The following is a 17,433-nucleotide window of genomic DNA, read 5'->3' on the forward strand; positions in this document are numbered from 1 at the left end:
CGAGAATTGATTTCTTAATGGGCGTATTTTAACTATTTTTGCAATGATTATCACAATTGATTGGTTGATATTTTAAATCAAGAATTATGAATATTAATGAGGTAAACAACAATGACACAGTACAAAAAACTATCATTTAAAAAAAATTGTAGAGTGAACAACTAAACAACTGAACTTCGTATTAAATTTCGTTCACTATTTTTATGTATGCTATTAATTTTCGTTCATTGTAATTCTGTTGTTTCTGCGGTGCATACTTGTATAAAATGAAACGAATAAGACAAATTAAAAGCCTGAAACAACATTTGTTTTCTTTTTATATCATTTTTTGTTAAAATACGTAATGAAAGTTTACTTTAAAGGTGAAAATGACCAATAATACGACCAACGCGCAATATACGTCATTAACGATACATGTATACACAATCTTGTCTTTGCGAACACATATTCAATTTTTCCGAGTAATCGAGTACCCGGGTACTAGATCGAACGATCGTCCGAGTACTCGAGTATTAACTTTACTACTCGTTGCCATCCCTATATTTTACATTCAATTATGATTTTGATCGAAATAATACGACAAAGAATAATTGACATATATGGAATGCAGATATTAATGAATCGAACAGACTAGAAACATATCGCTGGTATAAAAATGAACTCAAGCATGAAAATATCTAAATAGTATGCACATGAATAAATATAGAACGGTCGTTACAACATTTCCTCACATGACCTTTTAATCGAAACAGGAAGACAGCATCACTTTCCAAGAAAATATAGAATATGTAGCTTTTGTAATATGAATGTCATCGAGATGAATATCATTTTGTATGTCAAAAACATCATAATCTACGAAATCATTGCTGTAAACCATATTTTTGCTTTTGGCCAACAAAACAAAATGTATTACCCTTTTTCCTCAGACAGCGGAAAAAAATATGCCAAGTTAGTAAATATTTATAGTATGCATCTTTGTTACGATCGAGAACATTATTATGTTAAGAATTTGATACTATGATGTATAGTATACTTCTCTATTGATAGAAAAGATCAGAACAGAAAGTTTATTTTTTACTTAAACATAAAAAGCTCATCGTTATATTATATGAATACAAACAGAAATATAGAATACACACACATAAACAATCAAACTATATATAGTTTAATGTATAACACGTTTTAAATGATTTTTTATCATTGACAGAATTTTTAGAAATTACTCAAAAATCGAAAGAATAAAAGAGTAAAAGGAAAATATCAACCAAGTTAATCACACAATTCAGCGTGCATGATGGTTATAATGATATCACGATGATTTGTTTCATATGTTTTTGCATTTTGTCTTTGAACGTTATGGTATACGGACATTTGCCCCCCCGGACATTTGCCCCCCCGGATGTTTGCCCCCCTTTTGGACCATGGCGGACATTTGCCCCCCCGCCGTTTTCGAGGGGGCGGACATTTGCCCCCCCTCCATTTTCGATGGGGCGGACATTTGCCCTCCCGGTTATATAAGTAATATTCTAGACAAACCTATACCCGTGTCCAGAGAGGCCAGCCATCAAAGAAGCCAGCGAGGAAGGGAACAGTACGATACCAGAAGACGTTGAAGACCCTGTGCCAGCAGTTATCCAATGGACAGAAGACGGTCGAAGAGTTTCTGCAGGCCATTGGGGGTCACATCCGACTGCGTTAGGACTGAACATCTGTAATGTACCTGTAATATGATATGATGAACAAATAGTTAAAGAAAAAAATGTTCATTTTTTTTATAAATTAATATATTTTTAATATCTTGGTATAAACTTATAAAACCGGGGGGGGGCAAATGTCCGCCCCCTTAAAAACGGCGGGGGGGGGCAAATGTCCGCCCCCTCGAAAACGGCGGGGGGGGGGCAAATGTCCGCCCCCTCGAAAACGGCGGGGGGGCAAATGTCCGCCATGGTCCAAAAGGGGGGCAAACATCCGGGGGGCAAACATCCGGGGGGGCAAATGTCCTAGTTATGGTATACGGACATTTGCCCCCCCGAACATTTGCCCCCCCGGATGTTTGCCCCCCTTTTGGACCATGGCGGACATTTGCCCCCCCGCCGTTTTCGAGGGGGCGGACATTTGCCCCCCCTACATTTTCGATGGGGCGGACATTTGCCCTCCCGGTTATATAAGTAATATTCTAGACAAACCTATACCCGTGTCCAGAGAGGCCAGCCATCAAAGAAGCCAGCGAGGAAGGGAACAGTACGATACCAGAAGACGTTGAAGACCCTGTGCCAGCAGTTATCCAATGGACAGAAGACGGTCGAAGAGTTTCTGCAGGCCATTGGGGGTCACATCCGACTGCGTTAGGACTGAACATCTGTAATGTACCTGTAATATGATATGATGAATGTGCTAAAATGAATGTGCTATTTTGATCTTGATTAGTGAATTACTTATCATACCATTCAGAGAACAGAAACGTATTTTTTGCTGTATATACTTGTATATATGAGTGCTATAAATGTGCTATATGACTTCTGATTTGAAATAAAAATATTATAAAAGGATTTACATTGTTGTCTTACCTAAGCCTACATCGTCACATGTGTGACCTGAACGGTGTAATCTGTATTTATATGTAATTAGTGACAAACATACAAACTGGTGTAAATCGGTTGGCAGTTTGCACGTAAATTGAACAAATAGTTAAAGAAAAAAAATGAACATTTTTTTTATAAATTAATATATTTTTAATATCTTGGTATAAACTTATAAAACGTTATATATCATTGACCAGAACAGAACATTTATTGTTAACTTTAACATTTACAGTTCATCGTTGTTACAATAACATAACACATTGCATGGCAATAGTTGATAGATGCGAGAGTGCATTATACATATATAAACTATCAATGATTTCAACATGTTAAAAATTAAGCATTATTATTCAAAGCAGTATATCGTAGCTTAAAAGTATGTTTGGAATACAAAGCTAGTTTTCGTGGACATGCAGCGTTTTCCGAGTTTAATAATTGAATGAATTTAAACATGCTTGGTCTTGCATAGTAAAATTTAGTTATATTTGTTTTTCCTTATGCCATTATATTTCGGACAAATCAAAACAAAGTGATATTCATCTTCGATATCATTATGAACACATAAAATACATTTACGTTGATTTCTTTCAATATTAACATATCTGCCTTTTTCAATATTTAACATATGAGAAGACAATCTAAATCTAGCAATAATATTCCTAAGTCTATAGCTATACAATTTATCTATATACGATGACATATGAATAGTGAATTGTAGTTCTCTGTATAAAACTAATGAACTTAATGAGTTTATATAAGTTTTCCAATGTCCAATAAATGAGTCGATTAATCTTCTTCTAAAAAAGGAATAAAATAATCAATATAAATCGACTCCGGATATGTGTGCGTACATTAGAACACCACTTGTTTGAATTTGCGTTATTTTCCGCATCGTATCGAAGGCTTTGCAATGTTTTGTATAAAAAGGAACTGTCTGTTTTAAATTAATCCGTTTAAGAAAATATTTTACAATTCTTACATGTCTAGTAAAATACAGAGGGTACCGTCCTAGTTCACCATATATTGCAGAGTTACTAGTGCTTATTTTTACACCATTTGATGCTGAATAAATGTTATGTAAAAATAGGGAACACAAGACAATTGAAATAAAGATCAATACCGAGAAGTTATTCACACGAGATTCGGGTCGGGGATCAATTGTCACTTACAGAAGGCTTGACATAGGCCTTGGGACATTACAATGATATTAAATAAAACATAATTGTTTTGTAGCGTTATCTAAATGAATGCCTCATTGTAATATTTTATGTTTAAGTCAAATGTATTAGACCTACATTAACGAGAACCATATCAATTTTTAGAATCAAAAACAAAAACGTGTGCAGAAATGACATTAACAACGTTTAAGGATTTTATTTTGAATTATGTCTATATTTATAAATATACCAAATGTCCTAAATATCTTAAATATAACATCAAATTCACTTTAGCAATTGAAAAAAAAATCATACTAATATCTTGCTTATAATTCCTCTCCAAACGTAAACGCAAATGCATTTGTAGCATGTGGTTGAGTATTGATTTATCGGATAAGACCATTAAACCCCGTTGGTGTTTACAGAAGCCACGCGTCCAGTACATTTTTCAATAGAGGGTACTTATCTCTGTAGCGGATTCGGATCGTTGATTGGTCGGTCTTGTTATTTCGAATCCGCCTATCGTCTTGTGATGGGTATTTTCACAAGCGGTCTATTTTAAGTCAGCTTGGTTTAAGCGTTTATTACTCAAATCTCTCGCATTGTTTATAATTAAAGAAGTTATAATGACACAAATTAATGCCCGGCTTCGTTAAAAAAACTAATGGAAAGTTTGCAGTTTTTCAAGATTGTTTTGATGTCTTTGTTAATCAATAATTGACTCTGATTGTTTTCTGACCGAACAAGCTTAGAAGTCTTATTCAAGTAATTAATTGAAAAACGCACTGCAAGTTATATGATTAAAACAAACAACATACAATCAGTCTTATATTCCATTTTTACATGTTTATCTGTTGCTATTTTATCACAAATGGTTTACCTCCATTTATTTTAAGGATAGTGTTAAAGATAATATTACGATTATTGAAAGGCATACAAATTGTAAAACTTAACAGGAAATCGAAATATATAGCACTGATTATATACTTGCATTAAATTGCAATTTAAACGGCCGCATGGCGGATGAAATTGGCTTCATAAGTTTTGATTACATACAGTAGCATTTTTGATTTTTGATTGTATTAATATATGTATGTATTTTATATGTGTGAATGTGAGCATGTGTGAGTAACCATGTGTAGCCTAAAATTATAGTTATCAAATACTCATATGTTTGTATGTTGATAATTTTCTTATTTCTTTTTTTGTGGCCATCTATGTGATATTTGATGTTAATTTTGGCCAAAAGCATGTATTTGCTGATATTGCCAATAAACTGAAACTGAAACTGATAAATGTTGACAAATGTTCCTACATAAAGATAAATGTTCAGACAACCACGTAAAAACGTTACTAGTAAGGATAGTAAAATAAGCGACTTTATTTTCAATAAAACTAAAGCAAATAACCCGGTAGATTATTTTTTCATTAACTATCGATATTTCTCTCTTTTGAGCAACTTTGAAATACTTCCTTCCACACAATGCTATGACCACTCGGCAATAACAATATGTTTATAAGGTATTTGTTTACAAACAGGAATTCAAGTAATTGATCAATTGTATATCCCCAGTATACACATTGCGTGTGATAACGATAAACGTAATTCATTCTTAAATTTACTTCAGTCGCACAGTAACGATTAACCGCGTTTAATAATAATAATAATAATAATAATAATAATAATAATAATAATAATAATAATAATAATAATAATAACATAAATTGAGGGTGTAGAATTGCTAACATGGCAATAACAAAAACAAAACAGTTTGGGGAAAAAAAATGAAAACTCAGTACAAGAAAAGTATACTCAGCTCAGAAGGCTTATCTATAGATGAGTTGTATAAGCATTTTGAAACCTTTTGGTGCCGCGAAAAATTAAAACAAAAAGTGCCTTTTAAGGCGTATGAGTCGCTAGATGGGATAATCTCGGAAACAGAACTTAAGAATTTTATATCTTCTATATCGAAAGAGCCCCGGCATCAATATGTTAATGGCGTTTTATTTTAAGAATTCATTTGAAATTAGTTCCGCCAAATTTGCTCAAATTGTAAAACATAGTGTTAGATAACGCAGAATACCCGGAGTCATTAGGAGAGGGTAATAATAACACTAATATATAACATAACAGAACGCGTGGTAACGCGAGTGCATATAAAAATTATAGAGGCATAGCGTTAAGCAATATATTAAGTAAGGTGTAAAAATTGCGACCCAAACTTAGGTGCAATCGGAAGTGACAAAATTATAAATATGATAGGTTTTCATCTCGGCAGATCGGCCACTGATGCCAATGAATTCATATTCGATTACAGTCGAAACTCGGTGTCTCGGTATCGCAAGGTTCGATATCCTCGTTGGCTCGAAAAAGGTTTAAAGTGTTTGTTTTTTCAATATGTTCATATAAAATTCGATCGGTTAGCTTGGTATTTTGAGGTTAAATATTTCTCAACGCTCGATGTCATTTTGCGGTCTCTAGTAAACAGTAAACATTTTGTTTTGTTTGTATTACTCGATGTCAGGTTTTCACACCTTGATTTGTTCGCTTGGCTAAGCCGAGGCGCTGATCGATTAATTTTGCTTGATTGGTATTATAATCATTATCATATTTAAATGGTTTAACAGTTTGAGCAAACATGCTTTCACTTTAATTTCTGTCTTTAGCTGGTACGAATACAGACGTTAAAAGTATGTCAGAGTCAAGTTTAAGTTTTATTAGCATAAACATAAAAATATCATTGCTATTATACATAATACAATTTAAAGACGGTGAAAAAGTAATGTATATACAAACACAAATGTAAATATTAATCATAAGAAAATTATGTTGTTAAATATCTAAAAAATGAACCAGATAAATCTAAGTTATCATTAACTTTTCCATTTACACAATTATCTAAGTTTGTAAATAACATGCCTGATGAAAATATAGGGTTTGAATATTGTTGAATACATGTATAAGAACAAATTTGACATAAATATCTCATTGATAAGAACGTGCACGAGGATTTCGTGTTTAACAAATCGCCCACTGTGTTAGTTTAATAGATTGATACATGCTATTCTATGTTTGATTATATTAATATAGTTAAGATTGGGCTCACATACAACACTTATTTTCATAAGTACATACGTTTCTAGCTTTTTACTATTATTAACATTTTTAAAACCAACAAAGTACGCATTGATCATAAACACGTTGGATTAACATCTCCAATTCAACTTTCGTAACATTTGCATTATGTCACATTTATGTATGTCCAAACTCATCTAATGTGCGTTTTAATAGTAATGTCAGTACAGGTATAAATCTGATTGTGTTTTAATCAGGCGTCTTCAGATAAAATTATTGCGCTGAAGGTTTCTCCAAATGGAGTAATTAATACAACTGTCAAATGTTGAGCAATCTTGAGAGGACTCGGTACAACCTAAGCTATTCACACGTATTCCTACTAACTTAGTATCAAGATTAGTTGTTTATGTTTTCTATGGATGGGTTTATATAATTTTATTGCGTAAATAAATTAAAAAAAAAATCAAATTATTTCATATTATCAAATTTGTCATATTGTGAACTGTACGATATGCACACGGTAATAATTAATCTTTAGGAGATAACGTAGCAAACAACAAACGAGGTTAACAGGTCTTTCTTTAACGTATAAATATACACATACAATACGCAATATCGCTTGGCTCAATATTCGCGAGGCTCGAAGTATTATGGCCAGTCTCTGATATATCGAGACAACGGATTTCGATTGTATATGTATTTGAAAACGTCTTATTTGGTACGCGTCAAAGAAATTTTATTTGAAGTACCATGCTATTCATATTTGTTTGTAACAATAAACGATGCCTTATTTAAAAGTCCTAAGTAAAGAATTAATAAGGTGTGATATCTAGCAAATAAAAAAAAGCAAAAATCAATTCTCCGTCCGAATCAAAACGCGTGTAGCCAGTTCATCAGAACGTTGGTTCAAAAAAAAAAAAAATCAATTATATTTATCAAATAACAACTGGGATAATAAAACATGTTACATAAAAATACGTTAACAATAATATATTATTATTAAACGCGCATTGACTATTAGCGAGAAGAAGAAATGACCTTCTGGTGAAAATTTTCAATGTCTCCCAAAGGTCGCAACGATGTTACCCAAAGGTTGTATTTGTCAGTTCATGTCTAGTATTTCCCTTATATGTGTAAACTAGGACAACAGCCAGTAGGCGGCGGTCACCATTTGTTCAGATTAGGCTTAGTATAAGCTCATTTGGAACTCCTCGGCCATTTTTATTGAAAACAACCTCGGATGTTTGTCGGTACATCAGTTAAAGTAGTTCGTATTTTTTTAATTAAATCATTTTAGAAATGTAGTGTTTTAGAATTGTGTTTACTGATCTAAGTTTAAACTGATTGTCATTGAAGTATATTATTGCAATTATAATTAAGATTTCCAAGAGTAAAGTCATAAAGTTTAACTACTAAATAAAATCACTACGCGATCTACTTGCAGCGGACGTAAACGTACCTCTTTTTTAGTATGTAAACCGTCCAAATACATCCGAGGTTGTTTTTGAAAAAAATGGCCGAGGAGCTCCGAATGAGTATAAGCTATGGTCCAAGGTCATGCCGGAAGTCACTATACATTCAGTTTAGGACTAGTCAGTCTCTTTTATGCATATGCAAGGGCGTCAGGCATAATCCGGATGACACTGTATGATCAGTTCAACCTAGCATGTTCCAACTATATTTCTTCTCAACAATTTGTTTAGTTCAAGCCAAGTATAGCCATATACTGTGTCTTCTAGAACGGTAAAATTAGGCGGATATCATTCTTTGTTCAGTTCAGGACTCATAATATGTCCTTATTGAATCCCTACCTGGGCGACAACCAGTAGGCTGCGGTCAATATTTATGCGATCAAATCAGGTCTGGTATGTCTTTATTTGTGCCAAACAGAGAGACTGCCAGTAGGCTGATTCACTAAATGTGCACATGAGGGCGACAATCGGTACGTGCAAGCTATTATACGTTTACTCAGGCCCAGTATGTTCCAATAATAAAGATGGCCTGCGACATTTGAGCCTGGTTGATGACCTTATTAATGCCCGCTAGAGCACTAGGTCATGCGGAGGTCACTGCATAATCACTTTAGGTCAAGGACGTCTCAATTATGTTTCTACTAGTGCGAAAACAAGTAGTCTGAGGTCACTTTATGCCCAGTTCACGTCTAGTTACTCCCTATAATGAGTAAACTATGGCAATACTCAGAAGTATGAGGTCATTATATTCTCTGCTCAGACTCAGGGTGTTTTAATACGGCGCCGTGACATGGTGAAGACCACTGTTTATCAAGGTTTTTTAAGGTAAAGACTCGTACAAGTTTTGTTCAAGACTGAAAATGTCTTTTTATGATTCCAAAATTTCGACAACCAGTTGGCTGAGGTCTCCCTGTCTTCTATTCAGGCATAGAATGTCGCTATTATGTTCCTACTCTGGCGACAACCAATATGCTATGGTTTAAGATACTTGCCTTCTTGGCGCGTGGTAACGCGAGTGAATATAAAAATTCTAGACGCATAGCGTTAAACAATATATTAAGTAAGGTGTAAAAATTGCAACCCAAACTTAAGTGCAATCGGAAGTGACAAAATTATAAATATGATAGGTTTTCATCTCGACAGATCGGCCACTGATGTCAATGAATTCATATTCGATTACAGTCGAAACTCGGTGTCTCGGTATCGCAAGGTTCGATATCCTCGTTGGCTCGAAAAAGGTTTAAAGTGTTTGTTTTTTCAATATGTTCATATAAAATTCGATCGGTTAGCTTGGTATTTTGAGGTTAAATATTTCTCAACGCTCGATGTCATTTTGCGGTCTCTAGTAAACAGTAAACATTTTGTTTTGTTTGTATTACTCGATGTCAGTTTTCACACCTTGATTTGTTCGCTTGGCTAAGCCGAGGCGCTGATCGATTAATTTTGCTTGATTGGTATTATAATCATTATCATATTTAAATGGTTTAACAGTTTGAGCAAACATGCTTTCACTTTAATTTCTGTCTTTAGCTGGTACGAATACAGACGTTAAAAGTATGTCAGAGTCAAGTTTTAAGTGTTATTAGCATAAACATAAAAATATCATTGCTATTATACATAATACAATTTAAAGACGGTGAACAAGTAATGTATATACAAACACAAATGTAAATATTTATCATAAGAAAATTATGTTGTTAAATATCTAAAAAATGAACCAGATAAATCTAAGTTATCATTAACTTTTCCATTTACACAATTATCTAAGTTTGTAAATAACATGCCTGATGAAAATATAGGGTTTGAATATTGTTGAATACATGTATAAGAACAAATTTGACATAAATATCTCATTGATAAGAACGTGCACGAGGATTTCGTGTTTAACAAATCGCCCACTGTGTTAGTTTAATAGATTGATACATGCTATTCTATGTTTGATTATATTAATATAGTTAAGATTGGGCTCACATACAACACTTATTTTCATAAGTACATACGTTTCTAGCTTTTTACTATTATTAACATTTTTAAAACCAACAAAGTACGCATTGATCATAAACACGTTGGATTAACATCTCCAATTCAACTTTCGTAACATTTGCATTATGTCACATTTATGTATGTCCAAACTCATCTAATGTGCGTTTTAATAGTAATGTCAGTACAGGTATAAATCTGATTGTGTTTTAATCAGGCGTCTTCAGATAAAATTATTGCGCTGAAGGTTTCTCCAAATGGAATAATTAATACAACTGTCAAATGTTGAGCAATCTTGAGAGGACTCGGTACAACCTAAGCTATTCACACGTATTCCTACTAACTTAGTATCAAGATTAGTTGTTTATGTTTTCTATGGATGGGTTTATATAATTTTATTGCGTAAATAAATTAAAAAAAAATCAAATTATTTCATATTATTAAATTTGTCATATTGTGAACTGTACGATATGCACACGGTAATAATTAGTCTTTAGGAGATAACGTAGCAAACAACAAACGAGGTTAACAGGTCTTTCTTTAACGTATAAATATACACATACAATACGCAATATCGCTTGGCTCAATATTCGCGAGGCTCGAAGTATTATGGCCAGTCTCTGATATATCGAGACAACGGATTTCGATTGTATATGTATTTGAAAACGTCTTATTTGGTACGCGTCAAAGAAGTTTAATTTGAAGTACCATGCTATTCATATTTGTTTGTAACAATAAACGATGCCTTATTTAAAAGTCCTAAGTAAAGAATTAATAAGGTGTGATATCTAGCAAATAAAAAAAAAGCAAAAATCAATTCTCCGTCCGAATCAAAACGCGTGTAGCCACTTCATCAGAACGTTGGTTCAAAAACAAAAAAAAATCAATTATATTTATCAAATAACAACTGGGATAATAAAACATGTTACATAAAAATACGTTAACAATAATATATTATTATTAAACGCGCATTGACTATTAGCGAGAAGAAGAAATGACCTTTTGGTGAAAATTTTCAATGTCTCCCAAAGGTCGCAACGATGTTACCCAAAGGTTGTATTTGTCAGTTCATGTCTAGTATTTCCCTTATATGTGTAAACTAGGACAACAGCCAGTAGGCGGCGGTCACCATTTGTTCAGATTAGGCTTAGTATAAGCTCATTTGGAACTCCTCGGCCATTTTTATTGAAAACAACCTCGGATGTTTGTCGGTACATCAGTTAAAGTAGTTCGTATTTTTTTAATTAAATCATTTTAGAAATGTAGTGTTTTAGAATTGTGTTTACTGATCTAAGTTTAAACTGATTGTCATTGAAGTATATTATTGCAATTATAATTAAGATTTCCAAGAGTAAAGTCATAAAGTTTAACTACTAAATAAAATCACTACGCGATCTACTTGCAGCGGACGTAAACGTACCTCTTTTTTAGTATGTAAACCGTCCAAATACATCCGAGGTTGTTTTTGAAAAAAATGGCCGAGGAGCTCCGAATGAGTATAAGCTATGGTCCAAGGTCATGCCGGAAGTCACTATACATTCAGTTTAGGACTAGTCAGTCTCTTTTATGCATATGCAAGGGCGTCAGGCATAATCCGGATGACACTGTATGATCAGTTCAACCTAGCATGTTCCAACTATATTTCTTCTCAACAATTTGTTTAGTTCAAGCCAAGTATAGCCATATACTGTGTCTTCTAGAACGGTAAAATTAGGCGGATATCATTCTTTGTTCAGTTCAGGACTCATAATATGTCCTTATTGAATCCCTACCTGGGCGACAACCAGTAGGCTGCGGTCAATATTTATGCGATCAAATCAGGTCTGGTATGTCTTTATTTGTGCCAAACAGAGAGACTGCCAGTAGGCTGATTCACTAAATGTGCACATGAGGGCGACAATCGGTACGTGCAAGCTATTATACGTTTACTCAGGCCCAGTATGTTCCAATAATAAAGATGGCCTGCGACATTTGAGCCTGGTTGATGACCTTATTAATGCCCGCTAGAGCACTAGGTCATGCGGAGGTCACTGCATAATCACTTTAGGTCAAGGACGTCTCAATTATGTTTCTACTAGTGCGAAAACAAGTAGTCTGAGGTCACTTTATGCCCAGTTCACGTCTAGTTACTCCCTATAATGAGTAAACTATGGCAATACTCAGAAGTATGAGGTCATTATATTCTCTGCTCAGACTCAGGGTGTTTTAATACGGCGCCGTGACATGGTGAAGACCACTGTTTATCAAGGTTTTTTTAAGGTAAAGACTCGTACAAGTTTTGTTCAAGACTGAAAATGTCTTTTTATGATTCCAAAATTTCGACAACCAGTTGGCTGAGGTCTCCCTGTCTTCTATTCAGGCATAGAATGTCGCTATTATGTTCCTACTCTGGCGACAACCAATATGCTATGGTTTAAGATACTTGCCTTCTTGGCGCGTGGTAACGCGAGTGAATATAAAAATTCTAGACGCATAGCGTTAAACAATATATTAAGTAAGGTGTAAAAATTGCAACCCAAACTTAAGTGCAATCGGAAGTGACAAAATTATAAATATGATAGGTTTTCATCTCGACAGATCGGCCACTGATGCCAATGAATTCATATTCGATTACAGTCGAAACTCGGTGTCTCGGTATCGCAAGGTTCGATATCCTCGTTGGCTCGAAAAAGGTTTAAAGTGTTTGTTTTTTCAATATGTTCATATAAAATTCGATCGGTTAGCTTGGTATTTTGAGGTTAAATATTTCTCAACGCTCGATGTCATTTTGCGGTCTCTAGTAAACAGTAAACATTTTGTTTTGTTTGTATTACTCGATGTCAGTTTTCACACCTTGATTTGTTCGCTTGGCTAAGCCGAGGCGCTGATCGATTAATTTTGCTTGATTGGTATTATAATCATTATCATATTTAAATGGTTTAACAGTTTGAGCAAACATGCTTTCACTTTAATTTCTGTCTTTAGCTGGTACGAATACAGACGTTAAAAGTATGTCAGAGTCAAGTTTTAAGTGTTATTAGCATAAACATAAAAATATCATTGCTATTATACATAATACAATTTAAAGACGGTGAACAAGTAATGTATATACAAACACAAATGTAAATATTTATCATAAGAAAATTATGTTGTTAAATATCTAAAAAATGAACCAGATAAATCTAAGTTATCATTAAATTTTCCATTTACACAATTATCTAAGTTTGTAAATAACATGCCTGATGAAAATATAGGGTTTGAATATTGTTGAATACATGTATAAGAACAAATTTGACATAAATATCTCATTGATAAGAACGTGCACGAGGATTTCGTGTTTAACAAATCGCCCACTGTGTTAGTTTAATAGATTGATACATGCTATTCTATGTTTGATTATATTAATATAGTTAAGATTGGGCTCACATACAACACTTATTTTCATAAGTACATACGTTTCTAGCTTTTTACTATTATTAACATTTTTAAAACCAACAAAGTACGCATTGATCATAAACACGTTGGATTAACATCTCCAATTCAACTTTCGTAACATTTGCATTATGTCACATTTATGTATGTCCAAACTCATCTAATGTGCGTTTTAATAGTAATGTCAGTACAGGTATAAATCTGATTGTGTTTTAATCAGGCGTCTTCAGATAAAATTATTGCGCTGAAGGTTTCTCCAAATGGAATAATTAATACAACTGTCAAATGTTGAGCAATCTTGAGAGGACTCGGTACAACCTAAGCTATTCACACGTATTCCTACTAACTTAGTATCAAGATTAGTTGTTTATGTTTTCTATGGATGGGTTTATATAATTTTATTGCGTAAATAAATTAAAAAAAAAATCAAATTATTTCATATTATTAAATTTGTCATATTGTGAACTGTACGATATGCACACGGTAATAATTAGTCTTTAGGAGATAACGTAGCAAACAACAAACGAGGTTAACAGGTCTTTCTTTAACGTATAAATATACACATACAATACGCAATATCGCTTGGCTCAATATTCGCGAGGCTCGAAGTATTATGGCCAGTCTCTGATATATCGAGACAACGGATTTCGATTGTATATGTATTTGAAAACGTCTTATTTGGTACGCGTCAAAGAAGTTTAATTTGAAGTACCATGCTATTCATATTTGTTTGTAACAATAAACGATGCCTTATTTAAAAGTCCTAAGTAAAGAATTAATAAGGTGTGATATCTAGCAAATAAAAAAAAGCAAAAATCAATTCTCCGTCCGAATCAAAACGCGTGTAGCCACTTCATCAGAACGTTGGTTCAAAAACAAAAAAAAATCAATTATATTTATCAAATAACAACTGGGATAATAAAACATGTTACATAAAAATACGTTAACAATAATATATTATTATTAAACGCGCATTGACTATTAGCGAGAAGAAGAAATGACCTTTTGGTGAAAATTTTCAATGTCTCCCAAAGGTCGCAACGATGTTACCCAAAGGTTGTATTTGTCAGTTCATGTCTAGTATTTCCCTTATATGTGTAAACTAGGACAACAGCCAGTAGGCGGCGGTCACCATTTGTTCAGATTAGGCTTAGTATAAGCTCATTTGGAACTCCTCGGCCATTTTTATTGAAAACAACCTCGGATGTTTGTCGGTACATCAGTTAAAGTAGTTCGTATTTTTTTAATTAAATCATTTTAGAAATGTAGTGTTTTAGAATTGTGTTTACTGATCTAAGTTTAAACTGATTGTCATTGAAGTATATTATTGCAATTATAATTAAGATTTCCAAGAGTAAAGTCATAAAGTTTAACTACTAAATAAAATCACTACGCGATCTACTTGCAGCGGACGTAAACGTACCTCTTTTTTAGTATGTAAACCGTCCAAATACATCCGAGGTTGTTTTTGAAAAAAATGGCCGAGGAGCTCCGAATGAGTATAAGCTATGGTCCAAGGTCATGCCGGAAGTCACTATACATTCAGTTTAGGACTAGTAAGTCTCTTTTATGCATATGCAAGGGCGTCAGGCATAATCCGGATGACACTGTATGATCAGTTCAACCTAGCATGTTCCAACTATATTTCTTCTCAACAATTTGTTTAGTTCAAGCCAAGTATATCCATATACTGTGTCTTCTAGAACGGTAAAATTAGGCGGATATCATTCTTTGTTCAGTTCAGGACTCATAATATGTCCTTATTGAATCCCTACCTGGGCGACAACCAGTAGGCTGCGGTCAATATTTATGCGATCAAATCAGGTCTGGTATGTCTTTATTTGTGCCAAACAGAGAGACTACCAGTAGGCTGATTCACTAAATGTGCACATGAGGGCGACAATCGGTACGTGCAAGCTATTATACGTTTACTCAGGCCCAGTATGTTCCAATAATAAAGATGGCCTGCGACATTTGAGCCTGGTTGATGACCTTATTAATGCCCGCTAGAGCACTAGGTCATGCGGAGGTCACTGCATAATCACTTTAGGTCAAGGACGTCTCAATTATGTTTCTACTAGTGCGAAAACAAGTAGTCTGAGGTCACTTTATGCCCAGTTCACGTCTAGTTACTCCCTATAATGAGTAAACTATGGCAATACTCAGAAGTATGAGGTCATTATATTCTCTGCTCAGACTCAGGGTGTTTTAATACGGCGCCGTGACATGGTGAAGACCACTGTTTATCAAGGTTTTTTAAGGTAAAGACTCGTACAAGTTTTGTTCAAGACTGAAAATGTCTTTTTATGATTCCAAAATTTCGACAACCAGTTGGCTGAGGTCTCCCTGTCTTCTATTCAGGCATAGAATGTCGCTATTATGTTCCTTCTCTGGCGACAACCAATATGCTATGGTTTAAGATACTTGCCTTCTTGGCGCGTGGTAACGCGAGTGAATATAAAAATTCTAGACGCATAGCGTTAAACAATATATTAAGTAAGGTGTAAAAATTGCGACCCAAACTTAAGTGCAATCGGAAGTGACAAAATTATAAATATGATAGGTTTTCATCTCGGTAGATCGGCCACTGATGCCAATGAATTCATATTCGATTACAGTCGAAACTCGGTGTCTCGGTATCGCAAGGTTCGATATCCTCGTTGGCTCGAAAAAGGTTTAAAGTGTTTGTTTTTTCAATATGTTCATATAAAATTCGATCGGTTAGCTTGGTATTTTGAGGTTAAATATTTCTCAACGCTCGATGTCATTTTGCGGTCTCTAGTAAACAGTAAACATTTTGTTTTGTTTGTATTACTCGATGTCAGTTTTCACACCTTGATTTGTTCGCTTGGCTAAGCCGAGGCGCTGATCGATTAATTTTGCTTGATTGGTATTATAATCATTATCATATTTAAATGGTTTAACAGTTTGAGCAAACATGCTTTCACTTTAATTTCTGTCTTTAGCTGGTACGAATACAGACGTTAAAAGTATGTCAGAGTCAAGTTTTAAGTGTTATTAGCATAAACATAAAAATATCATTGCTATTATACATAATACAATTTAAAGACGGTGAACAAGTAATGTATATACAAACACAAATGTAAATATTAATCATAAGAAAATTATGTTGTTAAATATCTAAAAAATGAACCAGATAAATCTAAGTTATCATTAACTTTTCCATTTACACAATTATCTAAGTTTGTAAATAACATGCCTGATGAAAATATAGGGGTTGAATATTGTTGAATACATGTATAAGAACAAATTTGACATAAATATCTCATTGATAAGAACGTGCACGAGGATTTCGTGTTTAACAAATCGCCCACTGTGTTAGTTTAATAGATTGATACATGCTATTCTATGTTTGATTATATTAATATAGTTAAGATTGGGCTCACATACAACACTTATTTTCATAAGTACATACGTTTCTAGCTTTTTACTATTATTAACATTTTTAAAACCAACAAAGTACGCATTGATCATAAACACGTTGGATTAACATCTCCAATTCAACTTTCGTAACATTTGCATTATGTCACATTTATGTATGTCCAAACTCATCTAATGTGCGTTTTACACAATCTTGTCTTTGCGAACACATATTCAATTTTTCCGAGTAATCGAGTACCCGGGTACTAGATCGAACGATCGTCCGAGTACTCGAGTATTAACTTTACTACTCGTTGCCATCCCTATATTTTACATTCAATTATGATTTTGATCGAAATAATACGACAAAGAAT

This window comes from Mya arenaria, chromosome 5 (genome assembly GCF_026914265.1).
Source record: "Mya arenaria isolate MELC-2E11 chromosome 5, ASM2691426v1".
Lineage (NCBI taxonomy): Eukaryota > Metazoa > Mollusca > Bivalvia > Myida > Myidae > Mya > Mya arenaria.